The sequence below is a fragment of the Ochlerotatus camptorhynchus genome, unplaced genomic scaffold, assembly GCF_037179485.1.
Source record: "Ochlerotatus camptorhynchus isolate MF236.1 unplaced genomic scaffold, CSIRO-AGI_Acam_v1.1 ptg000338l, whole genome shotgun sequence".
NCBI classification, from domain to species: domain Eukaryota; kingdom Metazoa; phylum Arthropoda; class Insecta; order Diptera; family Culicidae; genus Ochlerotatus; species Ochlerotatus camptorhynchus.
In genome coordinates, this window is record NW_027040826.1 from 404,704 (window position 1) to 426,230 (window position 21,527).

The following is a 21,527-nucleotide window of genomic DNA, read 5'->3' on the forward strand; positions in this document are numbered from 1 at the left end:
GTGGTAGATAGATTGTCTATACATACATAAATACAGACAATAGCAACAATCTTCCGACTTCCAGATTTACATTTCTGAAAGCGCACGACTAACTCAACTTTTCATATTTGCAAAACATTGCAATTAATTTGTCGGAGCGGATAATCGTTAACTTTTACCTTCATTTATCGGCAGTGGTTTCAAAATACAAATGAAGCACTATTACTGACGCCAAAGACTTTCCATAAACTTGCATATTTTATGGCGTACCCATCTGAAGTAGCCCAAAGTCAGTCGGCACACCATTCCAAACTACAAATGTTAATATTATAGCCATCCTTTTTGACAGATAATTAGGTAAAATTTAAACTTAACATTCCACCACAAAGGGCGTGGATGGAGTGTCTACATTTGCAAATCCTTTATGGCCCCAATCTACCGACCCAAAGCTAACGTATTTAGTTCAATGTCACCTTTACCTGGGGATAAACGAGCGCATATTTTTGCTGCGTGGTATATCCTGAAACTTTTTCCCTCAACTCCATATTCGCATCACTAGGTAGACTACCAAAATAATCGACAGACGGGCACTCGACAGCAAATCCAAAAGTTGAATTATTGATTTTTCTCCTGCATTCTGGTTGAAAAGTTTCCAATGTTTTTTTTTTTTTTTTCAATTAACGATTTAAAAATCTAATTATTCAGTAGCAGAACAATCTAATTCAATCATTGAGAACGAACGAGAACGAATATAAAATATAGTGAAAAAATCATCCCTCTCACCGTAGCACACAGAATTTTACTTACATTTGCCCTGTTTTTCTGCACTGCTCCCCTCTACGCACATTGATTTTTTTTTTGTATTCGAAAGCTGCGCGACTGTGGAGATGTGATAGGTATTCCATCGTTCGCTCAAAATGCTGACGGCAGTGTCGACGGCGACGCAGCACAGGTTTCTCTCTTTGAACGGGCTGTGTATTCAAATCTTTTTCGCGAGAGTGAGAGAATATGTGTTGAGAGCGAGTGGACCGGGAAGACAAAAGACCCGATTCTGGGCTGGCAAGCACACCAACACATGCAGCAGCGATCGTGGAAGGCTCGACGAAAGCGCAAAACGGGTTGCTGTTGGTGGAGTGCGCTTGAAGGATGATGAAGAAAGGAACAGTTCGTTGCAGACACCCGGGAGGGCGAACTGGATGAGAAGGAAAAGGATGACCATAGTGGTAAGGAACCGGAATACTTCGTTGATGTGTTCGTGATACTTGCAAGTTTTTGGCGAAGATGGTGTTTGTGAGACAACACCTCTTCTTCGGAGCCTTTCATTGAAAAGTTATGAGGTATGGTTTGTTTTTCTACTTAGTTAGATATAAACATTCGTAAGGAGTACATGTGCACAGCGGATTAACATTAATTATAATTTTTATTGTTGTTTGTTTAATTAATAACAATAATAGGTGTAGTGCGTAGTGCGCGAGGCCAGTGTCGTGCGAGAGCTTGTAACCGCGAGAGTTTAGTGTACGCGACCGTTGTTGAGCTGGACCAGCAACAAGCCCAACAAACGAGTCTCGTGTGTCCGTTGATCCGGCTTAAACGTCACGCCCGATCCGCTCCGGCAGGAATCAGCTGTTTAATCCTCTCCCGCGGGTTTGCTGTTTTGCTCCAGGGATCACTGGCAGGCGCATCGGTGATCAATCGATCAACCATCAAATAGTGTTCTTTGCGGTGTTGAAATCTAGCTGAATTGTGACGTATTAACTTGGATAAGCCAGTGAGCTAAACTCGTTGTGAAGGTGTGTGAACAAAATCTACTGATCTATCAATCGGTAACAAACGATCACTATGACCCAATTGTAGTGCTCATTACAGAAAATATCATGAATGGGTTATCGGTTTAGCGAGTGATATTTGATGACAACTTTGGGAATTACGTGGAAAAGTGTCCCATAGGAACGGGTTGGTACCTGAACCAACGGTGGTGTCGTAACAGAGTGTGTCATTAAACCGTGTTTAGTGTGTAAAATCAGTGTGATAAGTGTTTCCAGAGCATAGCTGTCAGAACAGCATTTCTTGATCACCAGTCGAGAGAAATAGCCGTGAAAATTTTTCCCTTCGGAGAGCTGCATTCATCGATCGGGAGGTGAGTTCACTATCAGTTTCCTAGAAAAACGATAACACTCTGTTAGCTGCGAGCACCGGTGTCCGCTGCAGCACCCGTCGGACTTGTATGAATTTCTTGGGAAGCGATTACATGCGGCGCAATTTTGTCGCCGAAGGGACAAGCTATCATAACAGCTGCGATGCGATAGTACAAACCTGTTGGGTATTCGATCATATGTTCAGCTGTGAGCATGGTGTGAACTAGTACGGCAAAAATCGGTATCTGGTACCTACTACTACCTAGTTTGTCATCTTTGGCTTTTGGAACAAAAAGGATTATGAATGTTGCCGATTGAATGTTTTGACGAGTGCTAATTGTAGCGATTCGATTGGCGTTTCATACAAAAACAGTGGGGTCAACGTTCAGCACACTGCATTTAACGTCGAATGAACGACAATCAAGTTGAAACATTTATCGCTAATAGATAATTTTATAAGACAACGCATCTTTCATGAAGAAACAGTGTTAAAACTGTTTTTCGTTCATCCAAAATGGGGCTTATCATAAAAGATTTTAAATGTTATTGGTATATTTTGATTTTACACGCCGTACTTCCCATTTTTATCGCTGAATTCTCCCGAACGATAATTCAATCACGCAAATCGCCACGCCAAAAGATGGAAAAATGTCTCCGCTGTTCGATGGCGATGTTGATGGCGAGAAATCAGCGATAGAAGTGAAAATTGACCTGTATTGGCTTTTGATAATAGGATAAATTGGCCTATTACTATTATGGACCACCTACTAGGTGTTTTAGCACTAAGTTTATGACCTTTAATTATTGTTTCAGTTTTTGAATTAGGTACACATTTACCATTTTCTACGTAGGACTGATACGTAATACCAGTAAATTACTTGATTATACCCAGGTTAATCCGCATTACAAATTGAATGATGAATGAACTTTTATGGAACACCTTTTTCCCTCTGTTCAAGATATAAAACCACTGCGACCAGTAATTTGACCTTTTGTAGTACATCCCGTGTATTCGGTTTTGACGCAGTTGTAATTCTTGTTTTTATCACAAGAAACCGATTCTAATTAAAAGGTCCCGCTATTTATACCCGTCGAAGAGTTAGCGCGCCCATTTGTCTTTGTCACAATCGGATTCCTTAGTAACAAAATCAAGAAATGACACCGAAATTGAACATGCATCAGGACCCTAGTCTCAACCACTTAAAACTAGAGAACAACGAATAGAAGCTTAGGAATCACATAGATGAAGACTAACTAACTAATTTTTTCCTTGTTTCAAGATCATTCTCGATGGAAGCAACTCGAGTTTTGTCACGATTAACAAGGCATAAAAAGTAACAAGGACTAAGACGAGCAGCATTGATTACTGAAAAATCCTGTTCCCCACACATCATATAAAAAATCAGAAATTTGCCACTGTTTACGTTTGGTGGTTCTGTCTATTACAATGTGTTGGTCTAGAAATACCCTTAAATATCTAACATGCAGTAATCCCCCGAATAGCGCGGTGGGTGGTGCTTTCCCCCCGTCACAATTTTGGGGCTGTATTTCGACCAATTGAGCTTATGTAGGTGATCATTTTATGGTTGTTCCTATTCACATAAAAGATCGTCCTCATTGGATAAAAGACAGCAGAGCAATATCGCTATTTGTGGGATTCCTGTATTACACTCAAATGTATCAACAGAAACCTGCATGTTCAAGAGTTAAGACATTCATTAAAAATGTCATATATGTGTCATTGAAAAGTTTAAATTAACAAATGTTCCGTTAGTAAATGCATAAAAAGAGCAACATTACATTAAAACATAATATTAAAATTATCAATGGAAAATCAATCTGCTGTTAATAAACAAGAACCATAAACCTTTAAATTCTAAAACTATAATTTATGTTATAATACTTATTAATAATTATCCCCCACAGCAAGCTACTTAATTGAAAATAACGTTTCAAACTATTGATATGTTGTTTTATTTTAGTAAGCATTTATGGGGTTATTTTTGCTATAATGATTCAAATAGGTGTATTTTTTTAATATGTATGTTTTGGTCCATATTGGGTGACATAAAATCTTAATAGTAAGGCTGATACCATATTCAGACTACACACATACTTTGGATTACCGAAATCAGTAATATTTTACTGGGTTTTTGAATTGCGGAACGCCCAGTTATCTGTTCAGCGACAGATTATATTACCGAACAATCCGCAAAGTCAAATGAATACTTTTTTGTCAGTAAACCTGTAAAAACATTTCGGCGAAAATTACTGGTAAGCCCAGTAAACGTGATTTTTTATCTGTCCTAATAATACTGACCATACAGTGAAAATTGTGCATTTTTTTATAGCGAACAACCGGTTCTAAAAAAAAGTTTCTGTTAGAAGCTTCTAAAAGAAGCTTAAAGAAGACGTTTTCCCGTCGCTGCGCTCCTCGAACTAAAAAAAAACACGGGCATACCTGGAAATTTGAGGGTTACACAGTTTATGGAACATTTTATCGAATTTTTTTTTATTTGACTTTATTGTACAGTATCATCCGACAAAATCATGCTCAGATTATCGGGTTGTTGACTAGTTAATCCGATTGTCCACACTAAAAATCAAATCAAACAGACATTGTATTCAAATACGTGTTAATATTTTTCAATCCGCCATTTTCCGGATTAACGGGGTCCAGATTTTCGAGTTGTCGGGTTGTCTAGTGTCGGATAAGCGGGGGGATAGTGTAGTGAATTTCAGCTATGGATTGTTATAAGGGCTGCCATTTAGGAATCTTTTAGTGTTCAAAAATTGGAAATCTTTTTTCAAGCGTTCGGCCAAACGGCATCGGGTCAAACGGACGGACACCAAAACTATTGAACCTGGCATTGGGAAAATTTCCCAAAAGTACTGAATTGGTCTATTTCTGTTATAAATGATCGATTCACCGATAGCGGCGCCGGTGGTGTGGTAAGCGTGATTATCTCTCACCCCAGCAGGCGCCGCCGAAATGTTTTTGAGGCATAACATCTCTGATCACGGGAAGTAAAGCCGTTGGTCCCCAGTTCATGAGTTGATGGGTCGATAGGTAGGGTCCAGGTGTGGGAGCTGCCTTCCTGGCGTCGGTATCATTCGTGCTCAGCACGGAAAACAAGATCGACGGGAAACAAATCAAGGAAAAAAACATCGATTCACCGATGAAATCAAACAGTTTGCAACGATTTTTTACAATCAAATATTTTTTTTTACAAAATGACGGAAAAATACTTCAAACAATAAAATAATAATAATTGAAATCAGTTCAGATGTCATAATTTTTTTAAGCGATGAGTGGGGGGTGGTAGTATAGCAAGGCGCCCACTGTAGACGCAAAACTAAAGCACAAAATCAAATTCAGCTTCGCCTAGGAAACTGCGAAACCCTCCATCGGTGAAATTACCAATTTCATAAAGTCAGAAGAATCGATGCTGTATAATCCTGAGCAATTAATGTTCCATTATGCTGCTGAAAAGGCAGATGAGGTACACAACGGGCAACGTTCAATACGTGCGGGTGTACGATCTCCCACCACAGGTCCCGGATAGCGATCTAGAGCTGGTGCATGGCGAAATACGGTAAAGTGAAGGTGGAGGAATTCCCTTCGGAATTGTGCCTCGACATATAAACAGGTGTGTATATAAGGACATGAAAAATGAAATTCCCAACTTTTCAGCTTTTCCTCAATCGATGCAATAAATAAAAACATGTGTTTCTTGTGTAAGATGCAGGGGCATCGCAGCAGGTGGTCCACAGCAGACAGTACAGCAAAAAAAAAACTAAAAAACTAGATCATTGTTGGACAACATCTACAAAGTAACAGAGGAAGCGGTAAAGGTGCTAGATGAAGAAGTAGTGGTAATGCAAATGGCGAGAACTGGAAATATAAGGCGAGTGGTGCCCATAAACAGCAATCATGGGGTTTTTGAGATCCTATGGCTGCGTATATGCCTGAAAACTCGGTCTCCCATGGCCATATTGAAAATCATGATGGAGAAAACACCTCAAGTGTGAGGAGTGAGTGAGGTGTCACCCAGACTAGACTGTGAGCTAAACAAAGGAGTACGTATTTGATTAGTATTGTCGTATCAATGGCCCCTCGCTTAATTTCAAGTTCTGTTCAATTTTTACACTGCCGTACTCTAACGGAACTATCAATCTATCGTCTACAAAACTTTATCGTGCAAATAAATTATCGCAATAAAGTTTCATCTTGATAATATGATATAATTATTACTCAACTGTTGTTGATTTAAAAATATTGCACAGGGAGGTATGGGATTGATATCATAAAATGATTGTATTTATCGAACAAAGTTTTCAATAATTTTTTCTTGATTTAAAACCCTCTCAATAAACTTAATATTCCGGTTTAATTAGAAAAATGCAAGTTGGTAATATATACACATAGGTTTTAACCTAATTAATTAAAATTACTTAATTCGAAATAATAGAAATAAAAGAAGCATTTTAAAACTTCTCTCTCATTCCTTGCCGTGCAAAATTTTGAAATCTGAATCATTATGATGGTTTGATTGTGGTTGCGAAAGGCTAAGATTATTAGGCATATTTCCTCGACAAATTTGTAATCTTGTACTGAACGGAGAAGTCGGAGAAAACAAATGAGGTCAATCGGTTAGGAACAATTAACAGTCACCAAGCCTGCAGACGGTGTGTCGGTGCTCTGACACAGCACGACTGTGCCGTTATTGGGAAGCGAGCTTGCTCACAGCGTCGACACGCAGTTTGTTGTCTTGGTGAATTTCCCCACAGAAATCATCAGAAGAACTTATCACGGTCCTCATCTGACATTTATTCGGAACAGGGCTGGCAAATGTCATTTTCCATGAAAGATCTCATGGGATATTTACAGAGATACTTCTGTCACTATCATCGGATAAGAAAACGATGATAGAGATTTTCTTCAAAATCTCATCGAATTGTTTGTCATGACAGAACGTGAGAGTGTTGTGATCATCGTTATTACTAGCACCTTTATTGCTATTACAGTTACTTGTACCGAGGAAATCTTAATAATACATTCACTCTGCCGAATACATACGGTTGCTTGCTTAAATTAATCTAAATCAGTTAAAAATGTTGATGTCAAAACCGCATAAGGATCATTCTGCTTGATCATTGGAAAATGACAAGAAAGCTAATTATAGGTAGTTTCTTCTCGTGATAGTGAGAGGACCTGTTTTCTCATTGTCACATGATGGCTGTGATATTTACCAGCTCTGGGAATAGTGTTTCAATTTATTAAAATTGTCTGAACGACTTTTGGCTCCGCAATTTTTTTTTTTGAAAATATTAAGCCAGACCAAATAATCAAATTAAACCAAAAATGCTAAGTATATATCAACTCAAATCGCATGAAATGAGCCATTAATAATAGAAATAGTGAAAAAGCTTTCCAACGACAACATGGTCAAACATGGTCTGAAATTACCAAAAGAACCATAGAAACGCTTGAATAACCATAACATAAAATTGAAAATTAAATAGCTCAACAAAACAAAACGTAAAAAAAATCGAAGAACTTGTGAATGTCATATTTGAATCGCAACACGTTTAGAAACACAGAAATAGCTTAAAACACCGGGCGATATTGGAGTGCTGGTCCTATAGTGTTAAAATTACCTATACTATAGGCCATTTTAACGCTACAAGATTAGCGCATCAATTTCACCAGGTGTCTGTATTATGCCATAAACATTAAACAATATTCAAACTTCAGAATAACCACACTTAAAAATAACTAATTTTACACGAGACGTAACCCATATTGGACGTAAATAATAGAACGTAAACAAATATTTCATGTGTTTAAGTGTTCTCAAACCGAAACATAAGCAAGTAAACGAAAAGAATGCTTGATTGGATTGATTTTGTCGTTTCTTTCAACTGATTCATATGTCAAAAAGGCCGCTTACATGTGTTGGTCTCAGTTTTCGAACTTTACATGACTTTTTCGTAATGTTAGGTTGAAAATTCCAAAATACAATTGAATCACCAAACATGGCCTTTCAAACAAAACAGACCTACCAAAGCCTTTACAATGCCAAAATAGCCCATTAATCAATAAATTGGCATTAAAATTGCTTTATGGTTTTGAATGAAAATAATGCTGATCTTACTCCAGAAGCTTTTCATGAAGAAATCTGTTAAAGAGTTAGATTTGTTGAGCATGCGCATTGACGACCACACATTTCATAGTTGCTATTCCGTGATTGATCAGATCCAGCGAAATTTGCACAAAGAACCATATGAGTGGGGCTTGGGATTAACCATCCATTCTCAGAGTGCAAAATTCGGTGAATCAATACTTTCAAGGTAAATAACTGTGTCGACCCCGTCCATACGGTCTTCGGGGAGGAAAAAGATTTTAAATTCGACACCCATTGCTACTAGAGGCCGAAGACACCTCTGAATGTCTGCATTTCTCACGGGAAGGAAACTGTTGTTAGTGGGATGGGTCAAATAGATCTGAATTCACTTTGGATAGTGTTGCGATCTTTTAATGCATTGTAAACAAATGATACGAACCTATCATCTCAGTAATTCAAAAAAGAGCTTGGGAACTAACCCATGATCTTCTGCTTAGTAAGCAAAAACGGTCGCTCTAAGGCCACCGTGCTCCTTACATCACAACAAACTACGACCGACGGTCGATCAGGCCCGGGTAGAAGTAGCTTTTCAAATGAAATGACAACCCCGAAAGCAGTAGATAATGTTTTCCAAACCGCTCGAGTCCCATCAGTTACGATTTTTCGCAAAATCGGCATGGGTTAGATTCTAATATTTTTCCAGCAGGACTCATCTATGTTTTCACATCCGGGTCGAGCATACGTCATATTTTACCGACAATATTTTTTATTTTATGTCATGCCTCTCTAACCGAGATCTCGCACACTCGAAAGCGATGATATACTTTATATACTTCAACAAAGTATCAATAAAACATCCAGACAAACCTTCATACACATAAAGCATATCATAGTGTAGCGAACCGGTGATTGCACTTTATTGGTATTGTATCCCGTACGCGGTGATTTAATTTCTGATTTAATCAGTTTTTGGAAATGTTTTCTTCTTGTGTTACTGATTCCCTTTGCTACCTGATTTGACCTCTAACCATATTTGATCACAGAGTGTGGTGTAAAAGAAAAGATAGAGAAAACATGTTCGCATTGTTTAAGCGTAGCCTTTGGCTGATCGGTGTGAATGATCAATTCTGAATCTGAATCCTGAATGACTAATCCTAGTGATGAAAGCGCCAGCCAAACGAGCATGAAGATGAAATGGAGGAAAAGTAATTAAAATCTAATTATTGTGTGACTACAATCGACAGAAGGAAAATATGCGTAGAATGATGATTATTTATGTCGGTTCGTCGGTGGTTATCGTGGAGACTGATTCAGGACTCGTCTGCCTTATGCCAAATGTATACATTTGGTATAGATTAGACGGGTTCCGGGTCGGTGTTCTGCCTTTTATTGCTGGCTGAAGTGAATGCAAAGGTGGTTTAATTCAGGATGTATAAATCTACTCCATTATTGGCATGAACATATTTGAATATTTGTTCCAGTTTAATAACATTCTTAAAAATTTATTATCTTTGTTCATGATTTCCGTTTGCTACCCGGCGGAATAATCTTCAACGTGCGGCTTCGTGTTCCGTTGTTGGCTTGATACATGTGATGAGATTAGCTTTAGCTCATTTTTCAATTAAGCAATTGAAAAGTTATAACATTTATTGTTATAATTGATTGTAATGCTATAAGCTTGTTCATGTTCAAACTAGATGCTCTTTGTCCCGATCGCGATTGAACATGTAGGCTATGCACGTGGCTAATCTCGTTGTGTTAGGAAAATTATATAATATCCCAAGTAACATTTTAAGTTTTATGAAATACTACACAGCAACTATAAAACAACATTCATAAGACCCTGGTCAAGGCTATTTTGTCATTAATGCATCCACCAAAATCTCAGTAAGACTATAATATGTCTACCCTGGAGAAGGTTCTGAAGGGTGTATTCTCGAAGCCCTTCCAGATTGATTTACTGCAAAAGGTTGTATGACGAACGCATTGAGAACCATGTGAAAGCTACAATAAAAGCTATTTAGCAACAATAAAAATCCTTTCCGAGCCATTTCCCCTAGCCGCATGCTGAATCCACTAGGAAAGCATCAATCAAGATAAAAAAGGATTTATGGATCCGTTCTTATCAAAATAATTAAAATAGAAACTGATGGTATAAAAATCTTGTTGAATATCCAAATTTATTACAATAGTTTTCATTAGGTGGCCTATTTTTAAGTGCCATATTAAATTTTATGTGAAATGTACATGAAAACATCGAAAAAAATAAGTCCACTCTCGTAAAACGCCGATTTGACTAATTATTTAACATTGCAAAAAAAAAAATTATTCTTCAGATCGAGCGATTTTTTTTTTTTTTTGTTATTTTCGCATTTAAATGTTTGCTCATTGCTAAATTTAACAAAATATAGTTATATAAGGAAATATTGATTGAAAATCGAAGATTGTAAAAAAATAAGCAAACTAATTGTAACATGGCGGTGACATAAAAGTTGATTTTCATGGGTCATTTGTGAAAAAGTTGTTTTGCTTTCAAGAACTCCTTAACAAATTAATAAGGCTTTTATGAAGAAAACTTGAATTATATTTATCGAAAGCCATTTTGCTTGATCCTAACCCATTCAGATTTATGGCAGCATTTATGGAGGCAAAAGTTAAACGTCAAAGTTTGTTTATCTTTCGATAGTTGCGCTGTGAGATCCAGGATTCTTCCAGGTGGTTTTCTCCCGATGGATTGGGAGCAGTTACTCAGATAGTTTGCGATACTGTTTTACAACATTTCGCATTTCGAACAGCTGGAAGCGCAATCGTTCCCGAAAAAGATCCCCTTCTTCCGGATGGTTACAGAAGTGCACCATCCAACGATGCAGGGTTGTACGCTTGAATGAAAATTTCGAAGAGTTGATTCTTTCGCCGAATAAAATCGCTGCTATAGATCGGAAACCAGCTAATCTCCGCTAACTAACAGTTTCAGTGGTTTGCTGTCGGTTGTTATTTCGATTGTCATCTATTCGCAAGATCTGAGGAAGGCTGGTATGTTTTTTAAACATTCGACAATGTTTTATGAATTCAAGGGCCCGCTCACTTTACTCTTCTCCGCCAGATGGTCAGTCGTCGATGATATGCTGGTTCTTCTAAAGAAGTAAATTTTGCTAAAATCGACTTGAATTTTTCATCCTACTTCGTCTATCCTTCGAGATTTCCTTGTCATAAATTTGGCTTTTATTAACTATGAGGAACCATCTTTTAAGCTCAATTTGTAAACAGAGTAATTGGGGAGTTTATGATGCACTTTAAAAAGCCTAAAAAGCAACAATACATGCTTTTTGCTCTAAAGCAAAACCTAATGGTTTTATGGTTGCATTTATAATGATACAACCCGTTTATAAAGTATTTAACAAGACATTAATAAACAATTGCTAATGACGTTTATGCTTGCATTACAGAACAGTTTTAAGGAGGGATTGATAACTGTTTTAAATTTATTTTTAATAAGACAGTTTTTGACTTTCTTGCCAGACTTTAAAAGGTTTTTAAAAAGCAAAAAGCTGAACTACTAAGCAGGAATGTTTTAAACTTTGAAATGCTATATTTAAACTAAATGGATTGTTCATTGCCGTTATGAAATCATCATAAATCAGAGTGAATGCTAAATGGTTACTGAATTGTTACTTGGGAATAACACAGTCGAAAAACGCCAATCACTCGTAAACAAAACGTATGCGTAAAACGAATTTAATTTAATTATCTCCCGGAGCTAACACAAAACATGACCTTGCCGGTCGGCACTGTTAAAAAGTTAGATTTGTTATAAGAAAATTGATTTTTTTTATAATATATTTAAATTTTCAGCGGCTTAATAATAAGGAACTCGATCCGTTTTTAGTAGCACATCATTATGAACATCTCCTTGATCTTAATTTAGCTGAAGATTAACTATATTATGGCGGCAAGCTCCAACTCGGATTAACTTTCAATAGCGTTCGGATGACCTGCAAAATGTTTGCTTAGAGTCGTGTTTATTAACTCTGATATCGACATCAAAGCAACCGGACATTCTTGATCGGGATTTAATCCGAGGATAATACCGGTTGGCGCTTATCACCATTAATTCACAATTTTTCAAACAATTAAAAAAAAACTTGTTGCCAAGTTGTGCGATTTCCTGCGACCCATTTAAGGAGAGCCCGTTATCCATAGATCGGGAAACGCTGGTCTAGGTGATTTCTAGCAACACTGCCAATGAAATCAAGATAGGTGCTGCTCGATTGGCTATTACTTTGACAGCTCGTTTGGTTTAAAATCAATTCATCCGCTCCTCTCTTAGACTTGGCGCACTGTAATGTGTACATTTCATTCACCTTGAAATTATGCCTAGCGTTCAGAATCAAAAGGGCCTAACTTCGATGATCGATTCTCTTCATCGATTTGCTCTTTTGCTAATAACTCGGCTAGATTGACATTTATCGGTGCTTTTGATGTTGCATTTGCTAGCTGAGCTACAAGTTTAAATCAAGGTCTATAGAACCCTTATAAAACCGAAATTGTTACTTGGGACTACACTGTATTGTTATAATTTCAGAAAATTGGTTCACTGAACTTTGGTAATGCGAAGGGAAAATCGATTAAGAGAATCGATCAGTAGCGTTTCCTTAACCGCAATCTACCTGTGCACCAACTCTCAAAACATAAACAATTATCAAAATATTGCTTGGTGCACAGGTAAAAAGTGAGGTTACGGGACGCCACTGGAATCGATCATCGCAGTTTGGCCCTTTTGCTTCTGAACGCTAGATGTATAATAATCAAGAAGCCGATTGCTACGTGTCACATTCAAACATTTCAATTCATAAGTTTTAAAGCTTTGAAATAACGAGACGCCCTTTACAACAACAAGATTCAAATATTTAAAGAAGGCTGAAACGTTTTGAAAGTGTTTATGAGCAAAATAGGTTTTAAAATTGAGATTTAAGTTTTACTGAATGCTCAGCCGTTGAAGAAGTGCTTAAAATGACCAAAGTCAGTAACACTTTCTTTATGTGTAAGTAGTATTATAGTAAGAGTGATATTAGTTCTACTTTAAAATTTTCCTTAGTAAATTTGGAAAAGTCTTCAATCAAACTTTAAACCATTTTGAGGCTCCTAAACCTTCAAACAAATCTCAAACTTGATCTGGATGGTGGATTTCCGAAAATAATCACATAGGGTTTTGATCTAATTTCTTCTCATTTTTTAAAAGGGTTTGAACAAAACATGGAATTTTTTCATCAAAGATAACATCTAAATTTATTCACCTTTCCATATTTATATTCCATGGATTTGATAAAGAGCCAAACAATGTTGAAATATTATTAAAAATCTAAATTCGTCCTACGAGTTTCAATTCCGTCCTAACACATTGAAACGCCATTAGATTTTCTTCATCCTACTGATAAACGTAGAAACAGGGGATTCGCTAGGAACACTTCTTTTGTTTTAAGAACAATGAGTGTAAATATTCATACAAGGCGCTGTAATAGGTTTCATGTTGTTGCTTATGAACTAACGGATCGGAACAAACGCATTATTGTTTTGTGCATGGTGAAATCATTGACATTATTGAAGATTTCTGCTCGATAGAACGGACATGGGCGATTACGACGAAGTAGCGCTCTTCCCTATTCAACTTGTAATTTCTCTTTGTAATGTGATCTCACCTAGAGAATAAAATGTTAATGATAATTAAACATACATTATTTTGCCATGTCTGCGGTTGTCATATGGAGTTACAGAGAGTACGAAACTGACTAATGCATGAGCAGTGCATCCTCAGGTTCAGTTCAGTTCAGTTCATAGAAATCAACGAGAGAAGTCATTGTTTATAAAAGCTGTTACGCCCTAATTCCAGCTCTATCTAGATATGTTAAGAAAAAGGATCGTCTACGGGTTGATTTGTATTTGGCTGTGAAATTATGAACACAAATTGAGAGCTTGGTGACATTGATTAAATATTCCTTTTTTTTAAAAAGCTTTATTAAAGAGATTTTTAGCCTTAGGCTAGTTCATCTCTAATTAAATATTCCTATTATTACTTTGTAATGAATAGTGAGCCTAGTTGTGAGCAGTAGTTATTCATTATTATATTATAATATGTATTTATAGCCGTAGGCCTATTCACATCCTTCGTAGGTAGTCGGTCATATGTTCTGTAAAAATGTATTAGTATCAAGTTCTGTTATTCGTGCCATGAGCATGCTATTCTTGATATTTTCGAAAGCTTGCCCTGCTGCTCATTTTAAACTAACCTTAATTTGCCCTACGGTATAATAAAGCACATCACGTTGTAGCTTCTTTATTAGGTTAAAATAACGGAGTTTTGTGGACTGGATTTTTTTTCTGAAAACCGACTGGAAAGTCAGAGAAAGTCAGGGAATTTTTTTTCGACTTTGGGTCAACACCCTGATCTTCCTACTGTGCAACTTGATTGCATAAACTTCAGCTGGAGTCTTCGTTCCCGTTTTGTTTAATGAAATAAACGTCAGCCCGTATCAAAATGATTCCACTTCCAGCGGAAATTAGAACCGTTTTCCCATCACCAACAATACCCAGGATTCATTCACCTGTTCAAATAGCTCTCTTTCATGAATCACATCGCATTCAAACCAACCAGCAGTAGAAAGAAATTCTCACAGTTCAATAATGGGTCGTCCCAAGTGTCACTATTCATCGACATCGACTCTTTGTGCATGAATGTCAAACTTATTGAGGTAATCACGTCGAAGTTTGGGCAGTCCAGTGGTCATCAGTGATCGAGGCTGTTTCTACTTCAATCAAACCATTCTTCTCCGACGTAACTTCCTTCCAATTCATAAAGCAGTGGACTTACTTGACTGGGCTTCAAAAAAATTATTACGTGTACGAAAAAAAGAAAACCAAACTGCTTTCCCCGCTCCCACACCTTTCGTGCCCTTCCGACATATTTTCAAGATCGTGTGACTCACAATAGATACTACACCTTCGCTTCTCCGGTTCCTATACCTGTGGTTCCCTACCCAGGCCTTGGGATCTTCTCGTTTGCCTCCTTCGTACAGTGCTCTTAATCAATGAAATATCAATCAGATTTTTCTTCGTCTTCATCTTCTTCTTCACAATCGCCACGCATTTGGCCAACTCGTACACCGGACGGTCCCGTCGGTTAGTTTCACACTTTTCAAAAATTATATGACTTTGATTTCCTCTCCGTCGCGCCGTCGTTCTCCCGATCGATGGATGGTTCATTCATGAAACAGCACACTCCATGGAGCACCACCACCGGAATGTGTGTATGTGGACTCTAACGACAGCTACTCGAAAATCTTGGCTCTTGTTGTCAAGATTGATTGCTAGGGTTGGAGATTTTTTTCAAGCTGCTTCTTGCCTTCCAGACCGGATCGATCGTTCCACATGGAGCGAGCTATATTGGGTCTTTCGATGCACTGATTGGGATCAAAACATGTGTTACTAATTTTTGGCAGTCTGGTTGTCAGTATTTCCATATTACGTTGATGTCTTTCCAACGCACGAGAAAGCTGATCAGGAACATTAAGGTTTGAGGTTGAATAAACAGTGACTTGACCTAGTGGTTTGAACGTTTCGTATTGAACTCAGTGTAAAATCGTTACAAACCTCTCCGGTAATGTTTGGAATCTCACGAAATAATTATTTCATATTTAAGGTCCACTGTGATCCTCGTGCAACTGTTTGGAAAGTCACTCACAAGTTATCTCTGAAAAGTTCAAATCCCGCGACATGGCTTCGTCAACATTCGGTTCCACTAAAAGGGTCAACAAAACGTCATTCATGATTGAAGTCAGTCTGTGACCGCCCGCTGGTGAGGAAGGCGCTTGGTCAGGATCGTGAATTTTCTTAAAACACGAATCTTTATGAGTGCTTAAGTGCTCTTTATCAAAAATATATATTTATATACGTGCATACGAAAACGGAGAAAAGAGCGAGCGAATGGAATCAAACACATCACCACGTCAGTCGGGGACGGTGGAGTACTTTTCTGCGCTGGTGAAGAGACCCGCGGCGAAGTGATTCCCGGAGTCACATGTGGGGCTATTTCGGACGATTTTTTTTTTATTGTTGTTCTGTTCATATATTCATGAGAGGCTATGATAAAATCGCACTCTCATTTTTTTTTATTGTACGTGTTAGTTTAGAGAACAGTCGAGTCCGGGTGACAAAACATCGAGCCCGAACGAGAAACGATCGATTTCTTGGCCACCCTAACAACGATGCTTTTACAGCCGCAGTTTTTATAGCGAGCAGAGTTCTTAATTTTTCACAATTCACGATCGCTAAGTGCGTCGCAGAGATAAACGCTGCGATCAGCTAGTCGTTCCTCTCCACCGCGAAACCGGGATCGTCAGTGAGAATCGTAAAAATATCAATAATTGGTATATGAACCCCCCCTCTAGTCGATCCATCACATCACATGAAAGCACACACATTTGCCTACGGTATAATATGTTAAAACACTTATGGAACAACATCATTATTATTCCATTTTTCCCCTGCGCGCTTATCTTTATGCATAATTATGTCATTTGAGACACGATACTGAAATGGAAATATTTGTCGAACTTCTTCGGACTTCTACCACTGACCGTGGCTGTAGTCTGCCGTACCGGTCCATGCGATGTCGTCGTCGATCGTTCAGTATTCCCGATTCTCTGTTGTTTTTGGTGATTCTTCTCCAAGTTGCTGGCTGCTAGCTGCCGGTGGACAATTTATAAGACATTAGGCAGAGTGTTCGATCTTGGCATGTGCTGCTTTTGGATGGATTCTTTCCGCTTCTGACTGGCCATTCGTGGACGGCGGACGATAGTATTGACGCCAACTGTCAATAACGGTTGGTATGGGCATGTTTTGGAACCCTTTCCGGCTGGTTGAAGCATTTTTGTGTTGTTTGGAAGCTATGTTGTACGCGGCGTTATGTGCTTCGATTGTCGCTTGTCGTGCCTTTCCGTTTCACTGTTAAACTGAATTAACCGTAATGTGTAAATGAGTATTAAAAGACGAGTTTAATTTTATAGTATGAACGTGAGATAAATGCAATGCATTTTATTTGTTTCATTTCGATGGATTGTTAGTTTCAAATTTTATTTTCCACATATTGTCAGGAAATCTCTTAATAATTCCCAATAAAATTAAGAATGAATCGGAATTTGAACCTGCCTCCTCCGGCTTGGTAACACATATCATGATTTTACTGACAAGGCTTAAACATATGCTGCTTGCATATTAAAAAGGGTCATTGTATCCTAGGTAATTTTTAATTAATAAAAACTCATGATAGTTCAGTCATTCGAACCAATAGGGGCGCATGGTAGTATAGCATAAACATAAGGCATAATATTTATATGAAATATATCAAAAACGAAAATAAAACGCCTGTCTGGATTTTTGATATTTAACATAAAAAAGTATGAGATTAAAAGAAGACACTACCCGAGCAAAGTCGGATATCAAAATACTATCAAAATTATATCAAATTATGTGTTCATTTTGATGAAATATTTTGATATGCTTCTTATTTAGGTCGATTGAACTCATATTTTGATATTATTTTGATATTTTCTCAAAATTTAATGAAGAACAAAATTTGATATTATTAATTTATCACTGAAATCAAGATGTTTTATGCATATATTTTTTTACGAGTCAATCAGGATATTTGCTGTTTCCTTTGAAAAAAATCACAACGACAATTATGCTTTTTACAGTTCTATTTTACAACTTTTATTGATATCAATCTACCTGCGAATTGAATTTAAAAATCAATATAACTGATAGATATCGATAGAGCTGATTGAAATATAGGTTAGTTTTTATTTTTAATAGATGAAAACTTTTTTGATTTTGATTATTGATATCAACTAATAGATTTCATAACATTCAGAAAACTAAATTTATAACGTGATATCAAAATTATAAGCAATTTAGTTTTTTTTAGTTTTTATAATGCTACTATAGTTATAATAGGGCTAATTGCCCCTAATTTGGGCCGATATATAAATTAAGCAATTATATAAATTTTCAATAGCGACCAAAATATCGATAAGTACCATCCCAATGACGCGTTCATCTAGATAATATTGATAAATAGCTGATTTTTAGCGCATTTATAGGTCTTTTCTCCTAACATATTTATTCCTTATTTTGTTTATCATTAACGAAATTATAATATCAAAACGCATACATGGATTTGTTATCAGGAAAACATGATTTATTATCTTTTTAATATCCTTCATATACGATTTAGATCTAATTTTTATTATGATTACTGTTAACTCGACCACACGGTAGGCGAAATATGTTATCACGAATGCTTATATCAAAATATCAAATTTAGTTTTCATTTTGTTTTCATTCTCTGATCGGCACTGTGAAACCCATGAAAAAAAAGATATGTTTTAGTATATTAAAACTTATTTGACTTTCAGTTTTGTTTTTCTAGATAGCCCTTTTAAGTACCTTTCATTTGATGAATAAATATGGAAAATCTGTGCAGTACTTAAAAGGTTGTGAATATTCAAAGTTGGGTACATAGGCAAAAATGTCGATTTTTAAAATCACCCTAACTCAGGAAGGTGCACCCTAACGGCGAAATACAAATAATCAATAAGGCCGTAATAAATCATAAGTTTTTCTTTTGTCACTCGATGGTTGCACGAGCTCGGGGGGGGGGGGGGGGGTAATAAAAAATAAACAAACAATCACATCTAAACCATATATTTCAAGCGCTGACATTTTTTCTTAGCCTTCGCATTAGCCTTATACTTCTTTGAAGCCGTGATTTTTGACACTAATGCCACAAATGTTGACTTTTTTATATGTAACACACGGGTTATCAACAAGAAATTTCGCGCATAAGTTTTTGTATCCTTTCAAGAAAGAACATTGGTAATAATGTAGATGAATAGGAGCAATTGATTTTTGGGTATTGATAAATTCCGGATAAACCATCAAGCGGAATACCACAAACGTAACAGTTTTTATAAAAAAACGTTTTGTTTTCGATAGTTCCTCCCTATCCAAATATAACTCGGTTTTCTCAACAATTGTGCTTGCTTCAAAAAATCTAAATAGACGTATGGATTAAGGAAGGTCTATTCAACAAAATCCAAGTGTTATATTCAAAGGAAGGAGCCGAAATTCAACTTGGCTGAGCAAGAAGCCCAAATTTCTATAAAACTGAGTACTTTTGAGAATTCAAACCCAGTTTCTAAAAAAAATAGTAAATGCTTCAAAAAATGTCTCATCACGTATGGATTAAGCAAGATCAATTCTATAAAATCCAAGTCTATTTTCAAAGAACTGAGCTAAAATTCAACTTGGCGTTATGAAAATACGTACTTTTGTGAATTTAAACTTGATATTCTTAAAAATTGAAAAAATTCAACCCTCACGTATGGTTTCAGCAACTTCTATTCTATAAAATACAAGTCTATTTTTCAAAGATAGGAGCCAAAACTCAGTTCGATAAAACAGAAAAATCATTTTTTATGAAAATACCTTCTTTTGTGAATATTAACCAGGTTCGTTTTTCCGGTATTCAGCAACTCATTCAATTAAATCAAAGCACAAATTTCAAACGATTGAACTGAAATCCAACCTGGCTTCAAACAAATCTACCATCACGAATGAACTCACAAAGGTATAACATCATGTTTTTTAAAGGACAGAGCCAAAATCCATCTTGGCTGATCAAGAAACCCAAATTTACATGAAAATAGTACTTTTGTGGATGTAAACCCAGTATTCTCAACAATTGTGCTTGCTTAAAAAAAATAGTATCCGGTATGAACACACGAAGGTCCATTCTTCCATTTCTCAGCCTTATTTTCAAAGGATGTGAATCTCACAAGAACGAAGAAGGGGTCTAAAGGAGCGGAATCTACGCAAAAAGTTAGTTAAATCACTTCAGGAAAGTTCAGACTAACATTAAATAAAATGCAGTCTCTCAACATACAATTCAGACTCCATAAAGAAAGTTATGAACCACTTCAGAAAAGATGTTACTCCATTTGGAAAATTTAGCTCAAAAAGTGTTCGAAAACTAAAAGACCTGAACAAGATTGTGTATTTGCCAAATGCCAAAGCAGTTAAGAACAGTTCGGAAAAAGTTGAATCAATGCAGGAAACCTTTGATTCATTTAGGAAAGGGATTAAATCAGCTAATGTTGCCTCACTTCAGAAAATGCGAAACCAATTCTTTGAAGATTGGATTCGGGATTTGTTGAATTACTCCAGGAAAGCTTTGACAACATTAAAAAGGATTGAATAACATAGCAGAAAAGTTTAGACTTAAATAAAAAAATGTTGATGACTTATTCGAAAGTTTGAACTCACTTCAGCAGAAAAGTTCAGACTCAGTTTTGAATCTGCTTTGAAAAGTGTCACCTCAGTTAGGAATTTCCTGAATCGTTTCCTCGGAAAAGGTTGAATCACTGTAGAAAAGAATTAAATAATTTAGTATCATTGCAGCAGGTTTGTAAGTTAAGAAAATTAGACCGAATGCAAAAATCTGGCGACTATGGTGGGCTGGGCCCATCGTAACAATGTTGGATAACGACCCAATGAGAATGGTTCTTGGTAGTGATCCGACTGGAACAAGACGAAGATGTGCGCAACGAACAAGAGGGACTACATTATATAGCGAAATGGCTCTAATGTTGGCCAATGGATCAAAGATTGGGCCCATCTCTAAAAATCTGATATTTATCAATTTTATCTAACTGAACGCGTCATTGAGACGGCATTTATGGCTATTTTTGGTCGCTATTGAAAATTTAGTCTATTGCTGAATTTATCTATGGGGCCAAATAAGGGGCATTGAGGCCGACATTACTTCCACTTCCCCTGTCTTTTAAATTATTCTGAAAGTTGGTCTGAAGCTTTAAAATTCATCTGGCTTGAGGGTTACAATGAATTTATAAGATGATTCAGAATTTTTGATTGATATTCTATAAATAAAACCTGAATTGATACACCTGTGGTGAGATTTGACTCCGGACATTATCCTGGATATCTTATATCACCACCACTGATTTTGTTTTCTCTCTAAATTATCATGTGATTTGATGTGTTGCAAGATGAGTTTTTGCGCGAGTCAGAAACTGGTCAGTTTCCTGGGAGCACCCGGAACATGTCCGAATGTGGCCAATGTGATTCAAAGGGCACTCAATAATACTACTACTGAGCTTATTTTCGAATTTTCATGTGATTTGATGTGTTTGACACGTTTCAGGTGTTCAAA

At 36.8% G+C, this 21,527-nt stretch overlaps 1 protein-coding gene across 4 annotated transcripts in view; it reads left to right on the plus strand.

The window, feature by feature from the left end:
• The first annotated feature begins 1,354 nt into the window (after positions 1 to 1,354).
• oc (ocelliless) overlaps positions 1,355 to 21,527 on the plus strand; it is a 124,035-nt gene continuing 103,862 nt past the window's right edge. For all 4 annotated transcript variants that reach the window (XM_065231055.1, XM_065231054.1, XM_065231056.1 and 1 more), the window contains exon 1: positions 1,355 to 2,116. The gene's annotated coding sequence lies outside the window, so the exon portion shown is untranslated. The remainder of the gene's footprint in view (positions 2,117 to 21,527) is intronic.